The sequence below is a fragment of the Lutra lutra genome, chromosome 1, assembly GCF_902655055.1.
Source record: "Lutra lutra chromosome 1, mLutLut1.2, whole genome shotgun sequence".
NCBI lineage: Eukaryota > Metazoa > Chordata > Mammalia > Carnivora > Mustelidae > Lutra > Lutra lutra.
Window position 1 is genome coordinate 110,157,723 of NC_062278.1, and position 11,645 is coordinate 110,169,367.

The 11,645-nt window shown below is 46.8% G+C and overlaps 1 protein-coding gene across 4 annotated transcripts in view; it reads right to left on the bottom strand.

The window, feature by feature from the left end:
- Window positions 1-11,133, bottom strand: part of DGKG (diacylglycerol kinase gamma) — a 210,833-nt gene extending 199,700 nt beyond the window's left edge. For all 4 annotated transcript variants that reach the window (XM_047732347.1, XM_047732341.1, XM_047732340.1 and 1 more), the window contains exon 1: window positions 10,864-11,133. The gene's annotated coding sequence lies outside the window, so the exon portion shown is untranslated. The remainder of the gene's footprint in view (window positions 1-10,863) is intronic.
- Window positions 11,134-11,645: the final 512 nt, after the last annotated feature.

Consider the following 11,645-nt stretch of genomic DNA (forward strand, 5'->3'; position numbering starts at 1 on the left):
GTCTCTATGATATTTGACCACACTAAATACCTCCTGTGAGAGAAACCATACAGTGTATGTCATTTTGTGACTGGTTTATTTCACTTAGCAAAATGTCATCAGGTTTAATCCATGTTGTAGCATGCATCAGAATCATTCCTTTTTTAAGGCTGAATAACACTCCACTGTTATACATATACAACATGTATGTTATACATATACAACATTCTGTTTATTACTTTGTTCATCAATAGACACTTGGTTGCTTCCACCTTTTGGCCATTGTGAATAATGCTGCTATATATTTAGGTGAATGAATATCTCTTTGTATTCTTGCTTTCGATTCTTTTGGGTATATATCCTGATGGCTCATATGATATGATATGATATTCCTATTTTTAACTCTTTGAGGAATCACCATACTGTCTTCCATAGTGGTTGCACCATTTTACATTCTCACCAACAGTGCACAAGTGTTCCAACTTCTCACATTGCCATCAATTGTTTTTTTCTTTTTCTTGTTTGTTTGTTTTTGAGAATAGCTATCCTAATGGATACAAAGTAGTATCTCATTGTGGTTTTGATTTGCATTTCCCTAACGATTAGTGATGCTGAGCACCTTTTCAGGTACTTATTGGCCATTTGTACATCTTCTTTGGAGAAATGTTTTTCAAATCCTTTGCCCATTTCTTAGTTGGATTATTTGGGGGGTTTTTTGGTTGAGCTTGTTGAGTTCTCTATAGATTCTGAATACCAACCCACCTTCGGATATACGATTTGCAAATAATTTTCTCCTATTTTTTGTAGCCCCTGTCATTCTACCCTTAGAGATGATAGTGAAAATTCTTCTAGGAGTTCCTTCTTTTTCATCTGTAGGCCAACTTTTCCTTCCACTCTGGTGATTTATGGGTTAGTTGAGCTTTCCCCCCGATACTCTTTATCATGGACAGCTGTCAAAATTTCTGACGTGTGGATTACACTGGTATCCTTTTCTGTCTGTCAGTACTATAATAAATATCCTCAAATATTTATATATTAATATGATCAATTCAATAAAAAATCAGGGGAGTAGGTATGAGTTAAATGTGTTTTCTTCACTTCCCATTTTTAACGCAGTATTTCTTAAAGGCAGTCTACCTGCACCAGAATCACCCTGAGTGCTGGTGAAAAATGCTGCTTCTGGACCACCACTGCACATCTCTGAATCAGAACTTCTGATGGGAAAGTCACCAGGCAAAAATCAAAATTCAAGAACTGCGAGATTGAGGGCTGCCTTGTGAGAACTTGGGAGAGGAAGCAATGATTCCCTGGAACTAATCAATTTTCAAAGTCATAGCAGGTGATTCTTAAGTCTTTTTGACAGGTATATTAGTTATACAGCTCAGAGACAGGATATTTAACAAAGCTTCTCAGAAGCCTCTCAGGCATTAGGGAGAAATAACTGTTGAATGCAAAGACAGAATAATGTGCAGACATGATCATGACTGGAGTGCAGTGTCCAGTGTAGGTTCTGACATGCTTAAGAGGGCTTTTAGAGAAAATGTACTGCACTGAGGAGATTTACCAGAGAAGCTAAGGAATTAAAAACCCCGTAGAGGAATCACTGAGGGAACTTCTTGGTTAGCAGTGGTTCTTAACTCTGTTGAATGCTGGTGTCACCTGAGGATCCTTAAAAATCTACTCAGGCCCAGGCCCTGACCCCAGACCAATTCAATTAGCATCTCTAGGAGTGGAACCCAGAACTGTTAGGTCTGCAGTGTTCTCCAGGTGATTTTAATATTCAACCAATGTTGAGAACCACTGGTCTGGAGAAGAGGACCTTGATTATAAATCTGTGAAGCTCGAATGCAGCAGAGGAAAAGAAGTGTTTCAGGGAAAAAAATAAATCCACCCTTGACCATGCACCTGGCAGAAGGGACACTGAAGGTCTAGCTGAGTCAGCAGATGGCTACTGGCACAGCTTGCCTATCAAGCCCAGACTCTCAGTGCTGTGAGAAACGTTCTTCCCTTCCTGAAGAGGCACGGGTCTCCTTGACATGGATCTTTCAGACACTGGCAGTACATATATATCAAGATAAATGAAAATCGACTCCCATGATTTCATCAGCTCTTGTGGTTTCACCTACCACTTAGAGTGATGATTCCCTAATCTGGGTTTCTAGCCACAGAGCTCATCTATCAACCACATCTCCACCTGGATCTCTCACGGACACTTCAAATATAACATGTCCCAAACTGACTCATTACTTAACCCTATCCTGTTTCTTGGTTCTCGTGGTCAATGGAACCACTACCCTTCCAGGCACACCAGGAGGAAGCCTGAGAGCTACCCTTGGTTCATCTGCCTCCCTCACTATACTCACATCCACTTAATTACAGGTTCTTTCCTGATTCTGTCCTTCCCTCTGTACCACCTTTTTCAGTCCTCATATTACCTAAATTCCCACGGAAACCCCTCAGTGGACAGCCCCACTTTTTGTTTTCTCCCCTCTTGACATTGTAGTTGGAAGGATTGCTCTAATGTTAAAATCTGGCCATGTCAGTTCCCACTTAAAATTTGCCAGTGGAGGGGCGCCTGGGTGGCTCAGTGGATTAAAGCCTCTGCCTTCGGTTCAGGTCATGATCCCAGGGTCCTGGGATCGAGCCCCGCATCGGGCTCTCTGCTCGGCAGGGAACCTGCTTCCTCCTCTCTCTCTGCCTGCCTCTCTGCCTACTTGTGATCTCTGTCTGTCAAATAAATAAAATCTTTAAAAAAAAAAAATTTGCCAGTGGACCTCTGCTGTCTACCAGGAAAGATCCACATTCTTTTATTTGACAGACAAGCCCCTCCTGCCCACATTTCCAGCCTCATCTCCCAGCACTTCTTGAATCACAGCTTTGCTCCAGCAACACTGAACTGGAGACAAGAACTCCCTCTGAGCTTCTGCTTATGCTGTTCCATTACCCACACTCAGGATGTATTGCCCACATCCACTTCCTTACTTCAACCCATCCTTCAAATTTCAGCTGAAGTTCTTCTACTCCAAAAAGTAATGCCTGACCTCCTTGGTCTAATACCTTCCTAGGCTGGAGAGGTGACCCTCCTCCAAATCTCATCTAAACATAATGGTACATGGTATCTGTTTCTGGATCTGTCCCATTCAGCTCCTGGAAACACAGTGGGTCCTGTCCCCAGAAACTACTCCTCTGCCCACCACAGAGGGGATGCTCAGTATATATTTGCTGATTTAATGTTAGTCAAATGATTGGGTGAATCTCCTCAAGAATGTATTTGCCATGATTTGCATGATTTACAGATTAAGAACAATGGAAGCTTTGGAGCAAAGTGGAAATTTCCCCAGCTGTGGGAACATATAACTACTCACTTCCTAATGCTTGGGTAAGATCACTTTGTGATCAGCCAAAGGCTGCTGGACATTCATGTATGAGAAAATGGAGGGGACCAACTTCCACCAGTGGGTGTCCTGGGGTCGGATTCTGAGGATCATGAACACACTTACTGATGACAATCTGGCTTGAGAGAATGGGAAACTGGATAAGAACACCCATCCCACTTCGCATTGGACTTCATGGATTCTGGAGGGAATCCTCTGGCCCTCAGAGACTGAAAGAGCTTTCTCTGGCTCCACTTTAACTGAAAGGCAGGGACACTGAGGCAGCTGGTAAAGGGCTGTGGGCCACTGTCCCAGAGCAGAGAAGTGGAGAAATACAGCAAAGAATGAAAACATTTGGGCCAAACATTTCAAGCATTTCAGCATCTAAGGGTCAAAGTGGCCTTGCTGACCTCTGGTTACTTGGAACTTTCACATCGAATCAGCCACCAGGGAAGTGAAAGCTCAGTTTCTGTGTAGATGAAATATTGTTTGTGCCTTAAGTGAAGACCCAACTCTCCATGTAGACCACTAGAAGAGCATGGTGGGCCCAAATAGCCAGCTGGGCAGGTGGGTCTGGGGTTTGTCAGCAGCTATGTACCACTGAGTTTTACTTGTCATCCCTTGTCTTGCCACAAGAGACTCTTCTAGACTCCTTTCACCCCAAGGCTGAAAGAAGGCTGGGGATGTCTGTGCTGTCTCACAATCATGACTGGAATCAGGAGAGCGCATGAATATGAGCCCCTGTTATCTTCTAAGTGTGGTACACATGCAAAGGATGATTCTTATTCTCATGATTTTTATTAATTTAAAAAATCTTTTCTAACTTGAACCTTTTCTCTCTGTGCCCCTGTCCTGCCTTGAAGACATTTTGGCTCCATGTCCCACTTGGAAAACGAGAACCCTTAAGCTCTCTTACGTTCTCCTTTTAAATCACAATACCAGGAAAGGATCTTGAATTTTCACTGAGGCATCAATGACTTCAGAGGTTAATTCCAAGAGGAAAGGGGACATTTCTTTAAAAAAACAAAACAAAACAAAAATACCCAAAAAACAAAAAAACAGAGGCTGTGCTTCTTCAGAAATGAAGATGAAGAGCTGGAGTTATGCCCTGGGGAAGAGTGGGAGACCTCAGTTCCTATCAGATATGCAGGACACTTCATCTTTAGAAGGAAGAGGATTCCTCACTTGAAGACAAAGCCCTGGAATCAGGTACTCTCTAGGCTCCTTCCCTCATTTCATTTTCTATGTTGCTAGAGACGCTTTTATCTTCCTCAAACTAATCCAGGTCTTATGGCCTAACTGAATAATGCCCCAGGGTGCTAAAACAACATGCAACTGATATCACCAGACCACTCTCCTTAATCTGTTCAGAATCCAGAGTAAGGGATCCATTACCACCATCCTCACTGCCAACCACCATCATTTCCACCACCATCACTACGACGGACACCATCACCTCCAAGGCAAAGACAGTTATAATTTTTTTAATGGGAGAAATAATATATGAAAATTTCTTAACTTGAGGGGCTGATATTAATCCCAGAGAACATTCTGGAACAGATGTGGAATGAGACATTATGACTGAAGTTGTGCCCTCTAAGAACCAACAAGGGTTAACTGAAAGTAGTTTATGTCAGACTAGCAAAATAACTGCTTTGACAACATAATTGGCAGGCAGATCAGGGAAATACCAGTGATAAAAAGTATCTGAACTTAATCAAAACCTTAGAGAAGATTCCTTTGATGAATTTTTGAAAAAGCTGAAGAAATATGGGCCGGGTAATAGTAGGAAAAGTTGAAAAAATTTTCTGAAAGGCTGCTGTTTACTTAATGAATGAACATCTACCTTGAGGGAGTAAATAGTGACATGCCTCAGAATTCCCGTGACGTTCATCATTTTTATTGATGACATAGTTGAAGAGGTCACACTCATCAGATTTGGGGATGACAGGAAGCCAGCTGGAAGGGACAGTAAATAGACTGGATAACAGAATCAAAGCTAGAAATATTTAGGCAAGTTGGCAAGAGAGACTGAACAAGACAAAATGAGTGACTGAGTTGAGTTGCACAGGATGAAATGAGTGATAAAAGCAAGGGCTCTATATTCACGTCCCAGGTAGCATCTGTACGATGGTAGCACATGGGGGTGTGCGGCAGGTGCTACTGTTTGAGAGGAAGTTTGAAAAAGAGTTGGCTTTTTTCATTTGGCACTAGACTCACCTGGTACTATTGGCTTAGATTCCCAATTCAACCTTACAGAGTTTTTTTAAAAATATGAAATGTAAAATGAAGGAGGTAATAATCTCTACTTGGGACTAATTCAGCTGCCCTTGAAATTCTGTATTTTACTCTTTAAGAACAAGACAGGGGACACGCCTGGGTGGCTCAGTTGGTTAAGCAACTGCCTTCAGCTCAGGTCATGATCCCATGATCCCGGAGAACAGGGATCGAGTCCCACATCAGGCTCCCGGCTCCATGGGAAGTTTGCTTCTCCCTCTGACATTCTCCTCTCTCTCTCTCTCTCTATCAAATAAATAAGTAAAATCTTAAAAAAAAAAAAACAAAGACAAGGAAAACTAAAAGAAGAATGACAATGATAATGAAGACACTGATGCCAATGATGTATGAGGCAGGGCAGAGCAGTGTGAAGGGGACTGGCTATGGAGGCAGGAGCTGGACTATGCCATGAACTGGCTCTGAGATCCTAGCCAAGCCAGTATTTCCCTCAGAGCTGGTGACAGGCCTCCCTGAAGAGAAGCCTGGGTGGTGGTGGTTGGCTGGTCTGCCCTCCTCAGTTCTGGCCTTCTGTTCAGAACACAATACGGGTGGGTTCCTTTCTCCTTTGTCACTCATCCAGGGACAAGGCCTCTGGAGCGCCCAGGAAAAATTTTGCACTCTTGAAATGCCACTAACATTTGCAAATTATACCAATTATTTCCCTCAGGAAGACTTCAAAAATACCCTTTCTTTGGCTCCCTGGGAAGTCAAGCTGATGGTGGTTCACATCTCCAATACCACATACGACATTAACGGAGGCAGGAAAAAAAAACGCCTAAGAGAACAGGCTCTGAAATCACAGGACTCTGAGTTAAAATGCAGCCTCCCCTACTAACTTCATGAGCATTTACTTAAGACTCCCTGAGACTCAGTTTTTCAGTTTTCCTGTCTGTACAACAGGGTTAATACCAGACTCAGAATGATGTGAAGATTAAGTGAGGCAATGCATATACAAAATATAGCACCATGTCGAGCACAAAGTAGGAGCCCAGTGGATAGTGTATCTAATGTTACTACTCCATTTACCCAGCATCCCTCTGCTTGCTTTCTCCCCCCTCCCACCCTCCTCCAGGCCAGGTACTGGGCTGGTTATAAGGGAATATGGTGGATTCACATCTCCTGTCCCCACCAAGCTCACAACCCAACCACCACTGTCCAGATCAACCTTGTACTCTGATGGCAATATTCTGCATCTACATTTTCTAATGTGCTAGCTGTATGTGGCATTTAAGTACTGCAAATGGAACTGACGTGACTGAAGAATGGAACTTTGAGTTTTATCCAATTTTAATGAATCACATGAAATGGAAATAGTCCCATGTGGACATAGCACAGCTCTAGATACCTTCCTGGTACATTTCTGAGACTGCCTAGTCTGAACAAATAAAAATGCATGGAGAGAGAAATGCACATAAAGCACCCAGGACACCACCTGGAAAATTCTCTTATTTGTTCGTTCACCACATTCAATTGTCTGTGGTGCATAAGTTCTATCCCTGGGGCCGCGGTATGGTGAGAGCTGTACCCTCAATGAGCTCCCAGATTCGTGGGGGCTATGCAGAGCAGTATGTTCACCATAGTGAGGGAAGTGTATGCACAGGTGCTATGGGTGAAGCAGAGAGAGGTCTCTAACCCAGATGGGTAAGCCGGGAGGGCTCCCCAGAAAGATGGTTTAAGATCTGAGCAGAGTCTTGAATAGATTTCAGAGAGGGGAGCCAATGAATATTTATTCAATTTACAACAACAGGTTATACTTCAGGGCCATGAGACCCAGTGCTGGTGGCAGAGGTGGCCATGGCGCAAACACTGACTTAGTGAAAACTCGTAGCCTAGGGCCAATTCATTGTCTTCAAACCCTTCCCCTTTGTGTCTTTTTTGTATTGCTTAATTTCATTGCTCTTTTGCAGCCACATCTTCTTTACCTGGGGGCATTTTTTTTTTTTTTTTTTGGATGGTGTATATAATCTTATTTTTTTAGGGCTTTATTAGTAGTCACTAACCATAACTGATTTGGTGGGGGGTAGGGAGACAGATGATCTCTGTTATATACAAGGTGACATCAACTCCCACTGTGATTTTGTTGTAGAATTCTTTCCCTTGGTATAAAAAAAAGGCTCTGTGAATATGGCCAGTGTGTGAAGAAGCTGTTATGGATTGGCTGGGCTGGCTGAATCTGGCTGTGACAGTGATGCACTTTAATAGGAGTAAGTGTTATTCTCATGACATACACGGAGAAGTGGGATCCTACATACTTTTGTGTATTTTACATAATGTTTGATTTGCCCAAAGCTAATATGTGACATCTAGCCAGAGAATTCTGCCACTGACCATTGCTCACATGAAAGCAGGTACGGCTCTATATCGTATGGTTTCCATACGCACAGGGGTGTGTATAAAGCTGGATGATATGTATGATTCTTTCTCCCAGGAGGCCAGGGGGATGCTCAGGTGGTGTGGTTTGGTCCCAGGAGGCCCTGGTCTATTTGAGTCTGTAGAGGTCATTTGCTTTGACTGTGTCAGAGTCACCTCTGATGGATGGAAGTGTAAACTGGTGTTGCCTTTTCAAAAAGCAGCTTGTCCTATATATCAGGAGTCTTAAAACATTCATGCCCCTTGGCCCAGTGATACTGCTTCTGGGAATCTATCCAAACAAAGTATTTGGAAATGTATGCCGAGTTATTGTAGTTGCTAAATGGCTAATAGGTGTAATACTATATGGCCATGAAAATGATGTCCGTGAAGGACTTTGGCTACTAACACTAACTGAGGGGACAGGGAGAGCAGAGAAGCAATAGTTACAGAGGCCAGGCAATCACTCAGGACTCAGCCTGGGTTTAAATCCTGGGTCTACCACTTACTAGCTGTGTGGGAGGGGCAAGACACCTGAATTCTGTGGGGTTGGCTATAATATTTGCCTTAGAGAATCTTCTGAGAATTGACACAATGAATATAAAAGAATTAGCACATAAAACATACATTTAGTAGATAATCAATGTAGGCTCACTATAGGTTATATGATCTCAAGGCAAAAAAAAAAAAAAAAAAAGGAAAGAAAAGAAATATGCCAATATAGCAACAGTGTGGAAATCAGGTGGAGGAATTGTGGGTGGTGGTTGATTCTTTGCACACTTACCAACTTCCCCAATTTTTTTCATTCAACAGTAAATGATTTTCACACTAAAAAAGTATATGTAATGATGGAACACAATAAGATTTTTTTTTTTTTTAAGAATTTTACAACTGTCCCTTCTTCTAAAGCAGGAGCAGGGGGCAGCCTCCTCCCCCAAGCATCAGCAGGAGAGGGAAGAGTTAATGCTTTGTGGGTTCTCCCCTGGCAGTGCCTCAGAGTGCAGAGCTGGGACCTCTGGGTGCCACCTGTTGAAAGTACTCAGTGGTGAGTTGTGGAGAGTTGTAGGGGGAGTTGGGGCTGGTGTCCCAAGGGATTTCTCCTATCTCAGAGAGTCTAGATTTGAAGATGCTCTGGTATTTATCATTTTCTTCTCATGTTTGATTGATCTGAACCAAACACTGAACTATAAGTGTAAGGTGGGTAAGACTCCTCTACTGGCATCCCTCCCAGAAAAATACCTGAGATAATGCCTACAGTGCTACACATAAACCCTACCCAGACACATAAACATTCAGGGTGACCAGCAAAGAGAAGACTTAGACCAGGAGTACAAGAGGGAAGTTAGCTTAGTTGCACCTGCTTTATTTAATGCATATAATTTATATGCAGAATGTAATCTCTGGCAAGTCCAGCCCTTTTTAACACGTCAAGCCGCAAAGTCCCTTCCCACGTTAATTAGGACACATCCCTGGAATGAGAGGATCATAAAGCCCAAAGGTAGGGGTGTGTGCGTGTGTGCGTGTATGGACGTGACCAAAGCGTGATGACAACTGCCCTGACGATCTAATGTCCTTCACTGACAACGAGGGTGCCCTGTGCTCCAGCAAGTGGCTCTGGGGACTGTATTTTATACAAAGCATTCCAGGCACCGAAATCACGGATTGGTTCTCCCCACTCGAACCTGAGGGCAAGTTCCCAGCCCTGTGTCCTGACCCCAGCCCCTCATCAGTTTCTACCGCCGGTGCACACCTCCAGACCCAAGATGGTGCCCCCCAGACCCTGAAACGAAAGAACGAAAAACAGCGCTGCCGTGCCCTCCCGAGACGGCGAGGTCACCGTATGCTAATGCAGTCCTAGGAGCCGGCCGGCCGGGTCGGGCAGCGCCAGCCCGCGAGCGCGTCCGCGGGTTCTCAGCTCTCCCGCGCGCCACTGCGGCGCAGCCACCGATCATCGCGCGCTGCCGCAGACCCTCGGCGGCGGGGAGGGGGAGTCGTGCCCGCCACGCTGAGCTCCGCAGCTGGATCGCTCACATCTGGAGACGCCTCCTCGCTCCTGTCCCAGGCTTTCCGCTGCAGCGATCGAGGGGGTGGGGGCGACGCGGCAGAGTCACCTGTAGGGCCTTCCGAACTCCTTGGGCCCCCTCCGCAAATTCTAGCCCACCCATCCAGAGGAAGAAAAGGTCAGAATATTCGGGGTGAGATGACGAGTGGAGTTTTGGAAAGCCCCACAGGTGATACTAGATGCGCGCCCTTCAAAACGCACACACACGGACACACATGTTGTGACTCGGTTACCAAGCAGGTCAGCTTTATATTCTCTCTCGACCCTCCTCTCCCTCCCTGGCTTGTATTTGCCCAAGGTGTCTGTGTTCCCGCCAGCCTCCCTTCAAGCTCCCCTAGCTCAGAGGCTTTGCGGACTGTCCCGAAGTCCTGGAACCCCGCGGGACCGTCAGAGGCTTTGGCGGCCAGACGTTAAGAAAAGTGCCCCTGCTCCTCGCCGCCCTTGGGCACCCTGGCGCGCGAACTGGCTACCAAGAAAGCAAGTATGTCTAGAAGGGGAAAATCTGGCCAGTTGCTGGAGCCAAGTGCCAGAAGCAAGGCTGCCTCCCGCCTGCACACCTCTGGGGCGTGGAAGGTCTTCCCAGTCGAAGAGGGAGCCGATGACCCACCCGTGCCGCTCCCGTGTCCCCAGCCCTCCAGCGGGGCGTCTCCTCCCACAGGGGCTTTGCGGCAGGTGGCAGCGCCGGGGTGGGCACAGTGGCGTCGCCCGAGGCTCCCTTCCCTGGCCGCACGACTGGCTCCCGCTCTGCCCTCCTTTCCCAAGTTGCGGCCGCCCGCGCCCGAGAGCCCCGAGCCCCCTCCGCTGCGCGGGCGGCCGTCTTACCTCACCATGCAACACTTGGTTGCGCGGTTCCCCGGGGCGCTCCTTCCTCTGGGCTTATTCCCTTACTTGGGAGGAAAGAGGAACCGAGAGACCGAAGGGGGACGGAGGCTGCGGTCTGGGCTCCTTCCCGCCGGCGTAGCCCTCTCAAGAAGGGAAGCAGCCCTCTCTCCCGGGAGGGCGCCGCGGAGCCGGGGTGGCCGCCCTGGGGCTAAGCAGAGCCGAGGTCCTGCGCTTGCCAGCGGAACCTCGGCCCCAAAGCAGTACGTCCCGGCTGCCCGCTACTACGGCACTGCGGCGCCCCGCCCCTAGCCGCGCGGCGAGTCCGCCTGCCACTCTCCCGCGGAGCCCTGCCCCCGGGCGCGAAGCCCGCCCCGCACCCCCGCGCGCGCGCACACACACACACGCGCCACATACAAACACGCGCGCGCGCCTTTCGCACACGCGTGAATGCGGATCCGCTCGCAGCGACCACGCGTCTCTTTGGTGCAACTTGGGCGCGCGGGCGCCGCGCAGTTCGGGCACTTCTCCCCGGTAGAGCTTTGGTCCGGAAGGAGGAGTTAGAGGCTTAGGGATTCGGGAAGGATGCCCAGGGGTGGGGGCGCCTCAGGGAGCCAGAGGCCAGCTGACTCCAGGGACGGAGGACAACTGCTTGACAAACGAATCCCCCACTGGGCATTTCCACATCTCAGCCGAAGTCTAGGTTGCCTTAATATCCCGACCAAATCAGAGGGGGGAAAAGGCAAATTAAATATCAACAAGTTCTCTCCATTTCCTGGGAACTC